Source organism: Dryobates pubescens, chromosome Z, assembly GCF_014839835.1.
Source record: "Dryobates pubescens isolate bDryPub1 chromosome Z, bDryPub1.pri, whole genome shotgun sequence".
In the NCBI taxonomy this organism is placed as follows: domain Eukaryota; kingdom Metazoa; phylum Chordata; class Aves; order Piciformes; family Picidae; genus Dryobates; species Dryobates pubescens.
In genome coordinates, this window is record NC_071657.1 from 139457251 (window position 1) to 139473102 (window position 15852).

Here is a 15852-nt window from a genome sequence, read left to right on the forward strand (position 1 = left end):
AAACCCAAACAACATCAACCAAAGAGAAACCAACCAACCAAAACAAAGCCCAAACCAAACACTTGCCTAAGGACATCAACAGAGACTGTTTGGCCACATGTTGCAGAAAGGACTCTAACCTGTTGGAAACCTTGAAGTCTAACCTGCTACAAAACACAGCAAGACACAATTCTTTCCAGGGGAAGAACCTCTTCTGTCACAACAGTGTCTGGGAAAAAACCCTTGGTGATCTTAACAAGAATGGAAGGAGCCAGCCTGCAGAAGGCACAGATGCCCACACAGAGAGGGAAATGGACAAGGGCTCCTTGACATTACAGAAAGGTCAGGTGCTTGAAAGCTTCCCTGTGGGCAGTTGAATTCCAGCCCCACCCCCCAGCCTATCTGGAGAACTACCCCCAAAAAATAAGTTGCCAGACTAGCTCAGAAGGCTTGGGAGCAAATGAAGCTCTATTTAAAACAGAGAAGGAGACTCCACAACCTCTCTGGGCAGCCTGCTCCAGGGCTCTGGGACCCACACAGTGAGGAAGTTCCTCCTCATGTTAGAAGTTGCTTTAGAACCCTTAACTACTAAAAACTCACTGAAGTAGACTGCATAAAATTCTCCAGGGGACAAAAACCAAACAAACAAAACTCCAGAGACCCCAAACAACAAATAAATGCCCCCAGATTGCTGTGATTCCCAGTCTGGAAAAGAAGGATGAGCACCATCTGAAGCCAGGCAGAACTAAGAATGGAGGAGTAAATCTGTGCCATCAGTTTGAGCTGCTGCCTAGCTAAAGCAGTGGAGACAGCAGTCTGTTCAGAACAGGTTTAGCCACACTCTGGCCACGTTTACCACCACCAGACTGCTGCCATTTGTACAGAGTAGGTCTGCACTGATTCTGTGATGGTGTGAATTTTCTGCAGCCCTCATGAATGTTTGAAAGTGGAGCCATGAGGACTTAGGAGATACAGATGCAGCATAACAGAGGGCTCAATCCAGAGCATGTTGCTTCTCTTCTGCCTTTTTGTGCAGCTAAGGAGATGTAGCTGCCCAAGTAAGGGTGCAGTGAGCAGCATACAGAGCTGTGGTTGGACAAGGTGGAATACAGAATAAACCAGGCTGGAAAAGACCTTTGAGATCATGTGGTCCAACCTGTCACCCAACACCATCTCATCAACCAAACCATGGCACCAAGTGCCTCAGCCAGGCTCTTTTTCAACACCTCCAGGGATGGTGACTCCACCACCTCCCTGGGCAGCACATCCCAATGGACAGTCTCTCTGTTTGTGAAGAATTTCTTCCTCATATCAAGCCTAAACCTCCCCTGGCACAGCTTGAGACTGTGTCCTCTTGTTATGGTGCTGGTTGCCTTCCTCCAGGTAGTTGCAGAGAGCAGTAATTTCTCCTCTGAGCCTCCTCTTCTGCAGGCTAAGCAACCCCAGCTCCCTCAGCCTCTCCTCACAGGGCTGTGCTCCAGACCCCTCAGGTTTATGTGTCTGAACTGCTGCAACACAGCATCTCAGATGTAAGAGCAGGAAATTCATCAGACAGCTTGTTCTGAGCTGGCTTTGCATCTTTGGTGCTTCTCAGTCACTTTGCAAGTCCCCACCACAGACACACGGCCCCAAAGCAAGAACTGAGCACTTGGAAGTTCCAAGACAGGCTCTCATTGACTGCTCTCACACTGCTGGGCAAGGTGGCTGGCAGGTGACTGCGATGGAAGTTACAGCCAAGATAGCTGCTTCCAAACATCTGTCCCTTCCTCCATTTCCCCACATCACAGCAACCTCTGGTGGCCTTTGTGTCTGTTTCTGGTGCATGTGAGGGAGAAGAAAAGCAAGGAAACGGAATGACTTTGGGAAAATATCTATTATTTGAACCCCTCAGGATTTCCTGATAATGAGCTGGAGGAGGGCCATGCTGCGACACAGGCACAGGAACGGGCTGTGGACAAGGAGACCGCTGCAGCAGCCAGGGATCCCTGCCTGCTGTGCAGAGGGGTCCCCCTCTCCCTCTTAGTGTCTGATGTTCGGGGCTGTGCAGACAGCTAAAAATAGCTGCTGCTGCAACTGACAGACTGCTAAACTTGGAAGCCTCTCCTCCTCCTTGCACTTGCTCACCACACAGATGGATCAGTCAAGAGGCAGCCCATCCGCTGACAAGCTCGCTCTTGTTGCAGCGTGCTCTGCGCTTTGTCCTGATTGAATGCAACAGAAAGCAATTTGATGCTAATGCTCTGTATTGTATCCTGGCTGACACTCTGATCACTTACAGGCAAAGAAAAATCTCAGGCAAGTTGAGCTCATAGACTGGCAATTAGAAATATTAATTCTCTCTGGCAGTTCATGTTGGGTATGCACACGTGTGTATGGCTCATTGGGAAAGAGCCATCCTCAGCCTGCGTCTGCCACGAGCATGTGGAATCACTTAGGGGCAGGTACCAATAAATAATCACGTAGAAGGAGAGCCTTTCCTCACTGCAGGACAGAGGGAGCCTCACAATTAAAATCTATAGAGTGAGGATGGGTGAAATTAGCACCATTCATCATTTTGCCTGGGATCATCACTGTGCTGTGCCACTTCCAGGACTTACAGCAATTTGTAACTTGAAAATGAGCTGCTGTAGCTTTTAGCCTTCTGTGGTGGTTTGTGTTGTGTCTGAGAGGGGCCTACAGGAAAGCTGGGCAGGGACTTTTGAGGGTGTCAGGGAGGGATAGGGCTGGGGGGGATGGAGCAAAACTAGAAATGGGGAGATTGAGATTGGCTGTGAGGAAGAAGTTGTTCCCCATGAGGGTGGTGAGAGCCTGGCACAGGCTGCCCAGGGAGGTGGTGGAAGCCTCCTGCCTGGAGGTGTTTGCAGCTAGGCTGGAGGTGGCTGTGAGCAACCTGCTGTAGTGTGAGGTGTCCCTGGCCATGGCAGGGGGTTGGGACTGGCTGCGCCTTGAGGTCCCTTCCAGCCCTCGCAGTTCTGTGGTTGTGTGTACAGAGTGGCACAAGTGGCATTCCATGAGCACAGGACATTCACTTTTTCTCCTTAGTGCTATGTATTTATCTGGTAGCTTTGGGGGGGTTCTGATTGGCATTAAAGACTGCACTAATCTCTCTTCCTACTCCTAAGGTAAGCATTATTTTTAGCTAGATGCCAAGTGACAGCTGTGCTTGTTATTAATTACATTTATAGCAGAGTGGGCAGAAGGCACGACACACTTTAGATCTTTCTCCATGCTAAGGGGTTATGATACTTGTGGAGGACTATTAGAAAGAAAGTAACCTGTCACCCAGCAGTGCCCCTGCACCAAGCCATGGGGCTGTGAAGCAAATCAAGCTGGCACAAACACTGTTTGGCATGGACAATAAAAACAAGCGGGGGGGTGTGGTGTGTGTGTGGATAATACTGATCAATAATAATAATAAACCCAAGGCAATGTAAATTTCCTGTAAACTCCAAACTGTCAAAGCAAAGAAGAGAAAGACATGTTGCAAGGCTGCCAGATAAAGAAGTGCTGCAAGGAACCTGCTCTCAGCGGGCGCCGCTGGCCGCAGCGCACAGGGCTGCTCTCTGACCAGCATGAGCTCTCACGGCAGTACCACACGGAACCACTCTCTCTCCCAGAATCTCTCCCTTCTCTTGGTGAGTGTTGCTCAGATGTGGCTCTACAGCAGCTGTGGGAACACCAGCACAGTCTGACCAGACCCTTTGGCCGTTAGTAGCTCTCCAGAGCTGATGGGCAGCACGCTCAGGAGCGAGATGGGGTTTTGTGGCCGCACCATTACGGAAATGTCACTTGGCTGCCACGTTTGATAAGCAAATGCAGGAATTAACCTGCTGGTTGGGTTATGTCCCTTTCACAGTGAAGGCACTTCAATACAATCAAGGACATGGCTTAAGGAAGCATATTTTCAACAGGAACAAACTATTTATGTTTCTTAGAGCTTTGGGTCCTGGGACTTCCTGGCAGGCAGCTGAACTTGCCCTCCCCTCTCTCAGGGATGCAGGCACCTCTTTTGCAAAGGAAGTCCTTCTCCCTCAACTTGTTTGCTCCAACCAGTTCAGCATCACTACTAACAGGCATGGTCAGTGGCAGTGTTTTTCTCAGGTACTGCAAAGCAGAAGCTAGAAGAAAAGTTCACAGAGTGCATTTCTTGTGGGCTAGACTGAGCCAGGAGTGTGAAAACCTCCCTGTGAAAGCAGGGATCTCTTCTGGGTCAGAACCAAGGTCCCCCTAAGCTCCATGCCTGTTGCTTGAGAACAGTCAGTGCCTAGGGCCATCTAAGAGGCCAGGACAAACTGTGTTTTCATGGTGTGCTCTCCTCCCTGCAAAGCCTTGAGACTGAACCAGGAGTGGCATTGCTGCACCTAGCAGCCCTCAAGCATGATCAGTATCATCAAGCCTGCACATCAGAGTCATGCTGAGGTTGCAAATATTACTCACATTTGGCCATTGGGATGTGCTGCCCAGGGAGGTGGTGGAGTCACCACCACTGGAGGTGTTTAGGAAGAGGCACTCAGTGCCATGGTTTAGTTGATGAGATGGTGTTGGGTGATAGGTTGGACTGGATGATCCCAAAGGTCTTTTGCAGCCTGGTTAATTCTGTGTTCTGTATAACAGAGAGCCACACTACCCACAGTGGCTTCCTAGGCTCAGTGCTTCCCTCAGCCCAGTGCTTGTTTCTGTGACATCAATGCTTTTTCACTTTATTTTCTTCCCTCTATAAGAAAAAGAAACCTTTCTCTTAAATAAATGCCAAATGGAGTTTTCCTCTATTTTGTCTGCTCAAAAATGTACTGTAGCTGCAGGGGAGCAGGGAACACTTGTGCTGACTGCAAACATTGATCTGCTTTTAGCTGCATCCACTTTTGCACCTGAGAGCCTTCATCTTAACCATGCAGTGTAGCGCTGACCCCGAAACTTGTTCCTTGATCTGCAGAGTTCCTTGCATTGCCATGGGAACTGAGCTCAGGGTGTTGCACGTGCTGTGCCCTGCTGGGAAGAATGCAATGTTTCAAAGGAGAAATTGTTCTGTGAGAGGCTGACAAAGCAAAGGTTTTCTACTGTGCACATCATCACTTGGACCGCTGCTGCCACCTGGTAAAATCGGTCCTGCAAGAAAGGGGTTGACCAGGTGCCAGGTTAAGCCTCCCTGGCTTCCTCTTCTTCAGCAGTGCTGCTACACCTCTCAAAATAAATGGCAATTGCTCATTAAATCTTCAAAGGCCTCTGTCTGCTGATCCAGCTTCTGACTTTCACAGTACCATTCAGTGCAGATGTTGATGAGGGGGTGAGTGAAGCATTAGCCTCACAACCCCCAGGAGTATTGCATCAAGCATCCCGTCCGTTATGGCCCAGGGTGCCTCTGTTACAGTGTGAAAGAAGATAAACCACCTGCAGCCAGCTCTGCTCTGGCATGTTCTGATTTTGTTTGCATTCTCTTTCAGAGCCTTTGTGTCCACTGCCACAGGCACACGGGGCTTCCATGTGTCTCTTAGGCTGTCAGGCTTTCTCCCTGGGAGGCTAGTTGGGGTTTACACCTGATGCAGGAACCAGCTGTTAGTGGAACTGTACCCAGCCATGAAAGCTGTGCCTTTGCACACCAGGAGCTGTACCCAGCCATGAAAGCTGTGCCTTTGCACACCAGGAGCGGTACCCAGCCATGAAAGCTGTGCCTTTGCACTCCAGGAGCTGTGAGCAGCCACGAAAGCTGTGCCTTTGCACACCAGGAGCGGTACCCAGCCATGAAAGCTGTGCCTTTGCACACCAGGAGCTGTACCCAGCCATGAAAGCTGTGCCTTTGCACACCAGGAGCTGTACCCAGCCATGAAAGCTGTGCCTTTGCACACCAGGAGCGGTACCCAGCCATGAAAGCTGTGCCTTTGCACACCAGGAGCTGTACCCAGCCATGAAAGCTGTGCCTTTGCACACCAGGAGCTGTGAGCAGCCATGAAAGCTGTGCCTTTGCACACCAGGAGCTGTACCCAGCCATGAAAGCTGTGCCTTTGCACTCCAGGAGCTGTGAGCAGCCACGAAAGCTGTGCCTTTGCACACCAGGAGCTGTACCCAGCCATGAAAGCTGTGCCTTTGCACACCAGGAGCTGTACCCAGCCATGAAAGCTGTGCCTTTGCACACCAGGAGCTGTACCCAGCCATGAAAGCTGTGCCTTTGCACACCAGGAGCTGTACCCAGCCATGAAAGCTGTGCCTTTGCACACCAGGAGCTGTACCCAGCCATGAAAGCTGTGCCTTTGCACACCAGGAGCGGTACCCAGCCATGAAAGCTGTGCCTTTGCACACCAGGAGCTGTACCCAGCCATGAAAGCTGTGCCTTTGCACTCCAGGAGCTGTACCCAGCCATGAAAGCTGTGCCTTTGCACACCAGGAGCGGTACCCAGCCATGAAAGCTGTGCCTTTGCACACCAGGAGCTGTGAGCAGCCATGAAAGCTGTGCCTTTGCACACCAGGAGCTGTACCCAGCCATGAAAGCTGTGCCTTTGCACACCAGGAGCTGTACCCAGCCATGAAAGCTGTGCCTTTGCACACCAGGAGCTGTACCCAGGACCCAGCCATGAAAGCTGTGCCTTTGCACACCAGGAGCTGTACCCAGCCATGAAAGCTGTGCCTTTGCACACCAGGAGCTGTACCCAGCCATGAAAGCTGTGCCTTTGCACACCAGGAGCTGTACCCAGCCATGAAAGCTGTGCCTTTGCACACCAGGAGCTGTACCCAGCCATGAAAGCTGTGCCTTTGCACACCAGGAGCTGTGAGCAGCCATGAAAGCTGTGCCTTTGCACACCAGGAGCTGTACCCAGCCATGAAAGCTGTGCCTTTGCACACCAGGAGCTGTACCCAGCCATGAAAGCTGTGCCTTTGCACACCAGGAGCTGTGAGCAGCCATGAAAGCTGTGCCTTTGCACACCAGGAGCTGTGAGCAGCCATGAAAGCTGTGCCTTTGCACACCAGGAGCTGTACCCAGCCATGAAAGCTGTGCCTTTGCACACCAGGAGGAAAGGACTGCCAATTAGTAACTGTGTCCTGCATTTATTAAGGACACAAAGCATGAAGAGGGAAGGCTTCTATGCTCAGAAAGAGATACATCAGAGCATTCCCTTGTTGAATTCTTTTTTGACCCATTGTTAAGGCTGTGGCCATTGAGTTTCTGCTTCTCAAAGCTACCCTTGGTTAGCAGTGAATTACCATCTAGATGCAGAGGATTTTAACTCCTGACAAATGAGAGCAGCTTAATTTATTCCAGGACCAGCAAGCCCCATCCAGCTCCCTGCAGCCCCATCATGCCTTTATGCTGAGCTTTTCTTAGGCAAGGGAAATTGACAGCAGCAGTTCCCTGGATATTGAATCCCAGGCTGCAGCTCAGTAGCAAGGGAAAGGGAAACAGATGAGATCTCAAAAAACTAAAGCCACCAAAGAACCCCAAAACTCTCTTCCATTTAATCTTGGCTGAACCATGTGTGTCACTGTGGCCTGTTGGAGGGCTGTCTTTTTGCCCTGGGTATTGTGCCCCAGAAGATCTTCTCTTGCACCCCTGGAACAGCAGCATTATTGCCCTGCATGCTGGCTGCTGACCTGCACCAGCAGCAAGGGACTCAATCTTTCAGCATTGTTCACTTGATGAATAGAATGGATTGCAATCATTTGGCATCTCCATGCAGCCCTGTGTCAGGAGTGAGCATTTTCCTCCTTGAAGGTAAGTGAAACAGGTTAGGAGAGCAACATTTTAGGTTGGAGTCAAGACAAAGGGTTTTAATTAGCCCCTGAACACTAGGTCTAGCTCTGTGAGCCCTTTATCCTCCAAGACAGTGAGTACAGGCAGCTTTTCAGTTGCCTCAGCTGACAGCACAATAAGCTAGAAAGAAGTAATGAAGAGTTTTAAGCAGTTAAGGACATCTTTAATTTGCTACCCCTTCAGATCTGTCAGCAGATTTTCTTACAGAATACAACTTCTCAGTCAAAGTTTGAAGAGCATAATCTTGGTACAGTCTCACAGAGCCACCTGGGTGACAAGTAGGGTAACCAGTAAAGGAAGCAAAAAGCAGCTCCTATAACCTGCTCAGCATTTTGCAGGTGCTACACTTCAGATGGAATGCTGACCCTTCCCAGAGTGAGAGGGAGTCACCTGCCCTGATGGAAAGCCGAGCTGAGCTTGGCCATGGCTGTTAGTAACAGGCTGCTCTACAGTCAAGTCAAGTGCATCAGCCTCATGCAGCTTTGAGCACCTCTAGAGGGGACACCAAAGCTGAGCTAGGGGTAAAGCTTGCAGCTGCAGGCAAGGGAGATCAGTGGGTGATTCAGAGCACAGTTCATCTGGTCTGAGGTATTGAGCTTAGGATAAACTAGAGATGCTTCAGGAACAATTAATATCTCCCCACTGACTGACGTGAAATGCATCACACTCATCACTCCTACTTCTGACAGCTTCCTCAGCTGACACACATTTTAAAGCTCCCTCACTCTGGCACTGTGCTATGAAAACAGTGACCTGAGCCACCAACTCGCTGCAGTAATTGATACTGAGAACATGAGGGGTCAATAACCCAGGATAAATGTGGAAAAATGGCTCTAAGATTCTCTAAACTTCCCACAGGATCCCAGGACGTTAGGGGTTGGGAGAGACCTCCAAGTCCAGCCCCCTGCCAGAGCAGGACCAGAGAATCCACCACAGGAACACATCCAGGCAGGGCTGGAAAGGCTCCAGAGGAGGAGACTCCACAACCTCTCTGGGCAGCCTGCCTCAGGGCTCTGGCACCCTCACTGTGAAGAAGTTGCTCCTCATGCTGAGGTGGAACCTCCTGTGCTTGGTACCCAATGAACTTTCTTAACCACATGGCCTTACCAAAACCAAACCACATCTTGCTCCTGTGCTCCAGCTGCCAGTGTGTACTTGCTGTGTGATGCTGCTGAAAGATGGGCTGCAAATTCTAGTGCTAGGGTTTTAATTGCCTGAGAACCTGCAGGTTCTTCCTGCCCTCTAAAGATCTGTTCCATCTGCATTCCCCTTAGTGATACCCTAAAGTCCTTTTCAGAAGTGTCCTCCCTCTTGTTTCAGTTCAGTGTACTGAACAGTGCCAAGTAGAGATAAAACTGAGAACAAAAATCAAGTGAAAGAGCTTCATACAGAGAGCTTCACTCATCAGGTCAGCAAGTGTGCTCCTTCCAAAGCTGGCAGCATCCCATGTATAAGAGAGTTCCCCTATTTAAGCAGCAAGAGGTCATTTTCTCAGGTGCTGTCTGAAATCTCTTCATCTCTCCTGTATATCTTGTGTGTGTGTTTAACTTGTGCCAAGGAGGTGACACTTACATCAGCAGAACTTTCTTACTTTGATCCCCTCCTTGCACAGCTTTTACAGGGAGCACCTGCCTGAACTTAACTCATGTCTGGGGTAGACTATAGCAGTGGCTCTGTCACCTGGCAACACCTCCCCAGCAGAACAAGGGGAGGAAGCCCACAGGAAAAGGAGAGGAAACCCAGAGGTCAGAACAAAACCAGGCTTCAGGAGACATAAAGCTATACTTGCCCAACATCAGCACTGCAGCCACAATATCCAGGCAGGCAGTCCTCAAGTGCAGGAGAAGAAAAAAGAGATGCAAGGGAGAAGAAAAGAGAGATCTAAGTGAGAAGAAAAAGAGATGAAGTAACAGAATGAAAGAGAAACCAGGCAAGAAACTCTAGGAAGAGGCTGCCCTCTCCTCAGAGCTCCTCATTTATGCTGCTGGGCAGGGTATGGGCTGCACCCCTGGCCAGCTCAAGTCAGCTGTCCTGGCTGACTGGAAGCTGCTGAAGGCTTGCAGCCCATGAGTGGCCACCAAAGCCAGGACAGCACTTTAAGCTTGTGTCACACATTGGTGTGTGAGAGGGAGACTGGCAAATGGATGAGGACATGTGCACACTGAGGCAGCAATCGATTGCAGTTAAAAGGGCTGGAGGAGATTCACTCAGATATGGAGTTGAGACTCAGCAGACTGTACAGCTCCAACTGCTCTGCCAGACAGCTCCTGTTAGAGCTGTTACCATACATGCCTGCAATGGTTGTAGAGCATATTTTCTCCATGCTGTTTCATCAGGAGCAGGGAAGGCATGGCAGCTCGTGTTTCAATGCAGCCTAGCAAGTTGGAAGCAAACCTCTCTTCTGTCATGCCTGAGAAGCCTGAGGGGAAGCCAAGAAAGCCTCTAGATTGTCACTCCTCGCTGCTAGCTGAAGCTCCATTAACACTCCCTGCTGTATGTCTCTCCATATGTGTCAGCAGCATCCTCCAAACCCCACACCAACAGCCCCTTGGAGGGCTGCACAGGGGGAGCTGGAGGGAAGGCCAGTGCTGCAAAGCAGAGCCAGTTTTACTACACAGCCAGCTTGTGCCTCGTCTTTCCACACAGACTCCCAGGTTCTGAGCTAGCAGGTGCCACTGAGATCATCTGGCTTGACTTTTCCCTCAGACATCCCAGCTCCTCCACAGCAGTTTCAGGGCTGCAGTAATGATCTGAGCTGGAATCTGAGCAGACCATCTGTGTCAGGGGCTGCTGGACCATGACACAACACTTACAGACCTGATGAATGTGCAGGGAGATAGTCCCACAGTATGGTACCCAAAGCACCACAGGGGGGTGGCCTGAAAGCTCACTTGGTGGTGGTGTGCACTTTTTCCATTCTCACATATTCCCTCAAGCCTACCAGGTGCTATGATTGCTGAGTGTCCTGCAGGGAGGAAGCTTTAGGCTGGAATCAAGAAACTTCAGATGAGATTGATTGTGGATGTTGAGATCCCAGCTACTCACCTACCCTGCCTTTATAATACACAAAGAGCCACGTGGGGTGACTGAATTTAGGATGAAGCCAGAGGCTAAAGTCCATTAGATGAGTCACTGCTGTTTTCTTTCCCCCCCTATAAAAGAAGGATAAGGTGAATCACCTGGATGCAGATATCTGCACTGGGGATGCCTGCTAAGGTGAGGTTGAATCACACCTCCAGCTTCTTCCGAGGCTCTCAGACCATGTTCTGACAAGTTTCATACCTGAAGATGAGAAGACCTGGCACCTTCCTTGGATCTGGAGCGGTGGAACCCATCCTTCAGCACAGCCAACAAGCACAGGTCATTGTCTTTAGCACTTCATGAAGATTGGCAGGTCAAACCAGAGCCCTAGGGAAGGCTGCTGTCCCCACACTGGCGTGCCAGGGCACTCAAGAGCACTTGTACACAACCACAGAAACATTCAGGCTGGAAAAGAGCCTCAGGGTCACCAAGGCCAACCCAGAGCCCTGCTCTGCAAGGCTCACCCCTAAACCACAGCCCCAAGCACCACAGCCAAACCCCCTGCAAACACAGCCAGGCTTGGGGACTCCACCACCTCCCTGCCCAGCACATTCCAAGCCCTCACCACTCTTGCCTGAGAAAAAGCTTTCCTAATGTCACACTAACCATCCCCAGCTCCTTCAGTTGTTCTTCATCAGATTTCTTCTCCAGGCCCTTCCCAGCTTCCTTGCCCTGCTCTGCCCTGGCTCCAGCACCTCCACATCTCTCTTGTCCTGAGGTGCCCAACACTGGACCCAGCACTGGAGGTGTGGCCTGCCCAGAGCTGAGTGCCAGGGGACAATCCCCTCCCTGCTGCTGCTGGACACAGCATTGCTGACCCCAGCCAGGAGGTCTTTGGCTTTCTTGGCCCCCTGGGCACACTGCTGGCTCCTGTTCAGCTGCTTGTCCATCAGCACCCCCAGGTCCCTTTCTGCCAGCAGCTTTCCAGCCACACTGCCCCAAGCCTGGAGCCTTTCCTTGGGGTTGCTGTGCCCCAAGTGCAGGACCTGGCACTTGGCCTTGTTCATTGCAGGCTGGCACTTGAACACTCGATGATCTCAAAGGTCTCTTCCAACCTGGTTAATTCTATTCTATTCTACTGCCAGAATTAAGGAGCACATGAAAGTGTTTCCTGCATCTAACAGACAGAAACCCCTGGAATTAAAACAAAACAATAAACAAACCCCCAGAGAACCTTGGGGGAAAAAAGACCCCAAAGCCAAGCACAATGATTTCCCTGAGACCTAAAGGAACAATTGAAAACCAACTGAATGCCTGTACAGAATGGAAGTGCTAGAGAAAGGCTGCCAAGTCTTATTTGCCATAGATTGGTGCCTGTGTGAATGAAAGATATTCATGACTTGTCTCATGGAGCACTTAGAGTGCTTCCAAAGGGGACAGGCTTTCTGAATATCTTCCCTAACCAATCAACTTAAGCCACTGGGAGAGGTTGGTTATTCTTTCTCTCTTAGATCAAATACAATTTGATCACACATCATGCACCTTGCAGTTCAGAGATCTTTGAGATCATCCAGTCCAACCTATCACCCAACACCATCTCATCAACTAAACCATGGCACCAATGCCTCATCCAGGCTCTTCCTAAACACCTCCAGGGATGGGGACTCCACCACCTCCCTGGGCAGCATATCCCAAGGGCCAATCTCTCTCTCTGGGAAGAACTTCTTCCTCACATCCAGCCTGAACCTCCCCTGGCACAGCTTGAGACTGTGTCCTCTTGTTCTGGTGCTGGGTGCCTGGGAGAAGAGACCAACCCCCAGCTGGCTACAGCCTCCCTTCAGGGAGTGAGGGTAGTTAAATCTATCTAAACAGCCATAGCTCTCAAGGTTTTTTTCCTCCTGGCCTTTAAACCAGGCTGATATGCTCCCGTGGAGTTCACTAGAATCCTTTGCACCTATCACAGCAGCTTGGTTGTTAGAAACATTATCCAATGCTGCCTGCATTTCAGCACTCACTTTGCTGCTTTGCCTTCCATTTGTTTCCTTCCCTGCATTTTGTCACCAGTGTATGACATGTGTGTGACAGCAACCACTGAAGCACAGGGGAATAGGCTATGAGGCTGCTTTTAGCACACCTCTTCATTTTCTGCCCTCTTCTTCATTTCCTGTGCTTTATCAGGTAGATTATTTATGAGCAGATTTGCTGTTGATGTTTACTTCAGGCCTGTATTTCTCTGCTTCATTTCAATTCAGGAAAGAGCTCAGCTGGTCAGGTCTGAAAGGGTTCCTGTGCCCAAGCCTTGAGACCATACATCAGCAGCAGGACAGCTGCTCTTCAGGCAGGGGGTAATGGATGTGAGCAAATGAATCACAGCAAATAATCTAGTTGCTAGGCTAGACTCTCTTTATTCTCACATTCATTCAGCAAATAACTTGTCAAACATAATGCTCCTCAGATGGATGGCTTTGGAAAGCCAGGCAGTGCTGCCTGACCAGCAGTGGCCAGAGAAGCTGTTCCTGTTCCTTTCCTTAAGAAGCTGGCTGGCTTTGCCACCAGGCTGCTTTCCCCCACTGCCTGATTGTGGTGGGTTGAAATTGCCTCCCAACTCATTTGGAGACTTACCCACCCACCCCCCTCAAAACAGAATTCACCAGACAGCTCAGCTGGAAGCCAATGAAGCTCTGCTTACAAGCAGAGCAAAATCCAGAAATGTGAAAAGCAACAAGTGTGTGCCAAAGGTGCAGTGTTGACATGCATTTACTGTTCATAAGCAGTGCAAGAACCCTCCTGGACAAAACCAGGGGGTGCCAACAGCTTCCCCTCTCCTCCCCTTTCCCCCCTGCACAAAGGACAAGAGAAGAGAACAGCAGAGAGTATCTTGCTAGTACAACAAGAACACAGCCAAGAACACAACCAAGGTCAGCAGCAGCCAAGCCGAAGCCAGCAGCTGGTATCAGCCAGAGCACAGAGCTGAGGGAGAGCCAGGTTATACACCTAGCTTTATGTCAGCTGTCAGGCCAAGGGGATTAGTGAGACCTCATCATGATTTTCCTTTCAGATCCAGAGGTAAGTTGTTGACATTCTCCCCCTTCTCCACTCAAGATGTGTGGAGAATGTCCTCGGGCTGAGGCTGACAGTGCCACGCTGCTGTGCCCAGAGCAAGGCTGTGCTGTAATTCAGACGGATGGCTGCAGCACAGGCTGCTGCAGCTCCTGTCTCCAGCTCCAGACACGCTCGGCCAGCAGCAAGGTAGTGCTTTACCTGAGCACACTGTAACACAGAGCCTTGTAGGAGCAAGGCTGAGATGATTTCCATGACTCCCCAGAGGTGCTGCTCTGAACACTGCTTTCTGTGTACTTTGCTGCAAGGGAAATGGAGCCTTTGTGGAGACTCAGTGCAATATGGAAGGAAATAGCTAAAGTAAACCAACATAGTGTTTGAAATCCCATTGCAGACAGGTTTTGTGCAATTGGAGTCACGCTGCTCTGGGGCTTACTGTGCTGGAAATTTCCTCAAAATACCAAATAGCTGTGATATGCAAAAGCAGGACTCTGAATTACTTGGTGAGGGTTGCCACCCAGACACCATCCTATCCTCTGTGTCAGCTGCTAACGTGCCAGGGAGGTGCTTGACAAAGAGCTGCTTTCAGATTCAAGCCAAAGGCTCTGCCCACTTGAGAAGGGGCTGCTGCTTGCTCCCAGACCCAGAACTAAGCAGTCAAAGGACAAGAGGTAAGGGATATAAACTCCAGCACAGGAGGTTCCACCTCAACATGAGGAAGAACTTCTTGACTCTGAGGCTCCCAGAGCCCTGGAGCAGGCTGCCCAGAGAGGTTGTGGAGGCTCCTTCTCTAGAGACTTCCAAGACCCATCTAGATGTGTTCCTGTGTGACCTGTGCTGGATTCTCTGCTCCTGCTCTGGCAGGGGGCTTGGACTGGAAGATCTCCAGAGGTCCCTTCCAACCCCTAACATCCTGGGATCCTATGGAAGAAAAGGGCTGAATGCAGTTTGAGAGTTTCAACATCCCATGTTTCAGTGCTGTGTCCTGTAGGCTGTGCCAGGGAGACTGCCAGCACTTTGTGCTTAAGTGACACTGGGCATGGTGTTTGAGACCACACCACTACATCAGGTGATGTGTTTGTAAAACCAAGGGCAGGGGCTGCACACCTGCTCTGATGTGCATCTGGTGGAAGAGGATCCTTCCCTGAGTGACAAAGCTGTAGCCAGCCTGTTAAAAACACTTGAAACATTTATTTACAGAGTGGTCAGGCGCTGGCACAGGCTGCCCAGGGAGGTGGTGGAGCCCCTGTCCCTGGAGGTGTTCAAGGAACCTGTGGCCATTGCACTTTGGGATGAGGTTTAATGGCCATGGTGGTGTTTGGTCAACTTGATGATCTTAGAGGACTTTTCCACACAAAGCAATTCTATGATTCCAAGTGTGCCAGGGGATTTTCCCATTCCCATCCCCAGCTAAGCCTGGCAGCAGTTGTGAGAGGTTTCCAGATCATCATGTTTTAAATTGACACCTTAATTACTCCCCAAGAAGCTCAAGTTTATTAAAGCTCAGCCTTAGCTCATTTCTTGACATGGTTCTTAAAGACACAACCAGTGCCTGAGTACAATGCCCTAATCTGTAAACAACTGAACAGGTTTGGTTATCAGTCACTAATTGGATTTCTAGCCAGCTTGTGTCCAAGTGATTCAAGTTGTACTTTAAATACAACAGTGTGGATGAGCTGAGATCCTGTAGACAAAGCCATTCATATTAAACACTTCCTCTGCCAACTCAGTAAATATTCATCCAAGCAAATAGCTTGGAAAAGTTAATTGGCCCGTGAGGAGTTGCCATTTCAGATCTGTGTGCTAGATTCAGTTAGGAACTGTGAAATGGGGAGTTTGCAGGTCTCTTTAAGGGCAAAGCACCCAAGCCATGAAGCAGTTGTCACAGCAGCACTATTGCTTCTTTGCAGTGGGAAGCTGCAGGTTGCTTGGATTCATCTAACATTCCTAACAGCCCCTGCTCACTGACTGCACCCCCTGAACACACACCAGCTGCCATGAAGTGAAACTGCTCGCTATGAAACATTCACACTGACTGCTGCTGCTGTTGA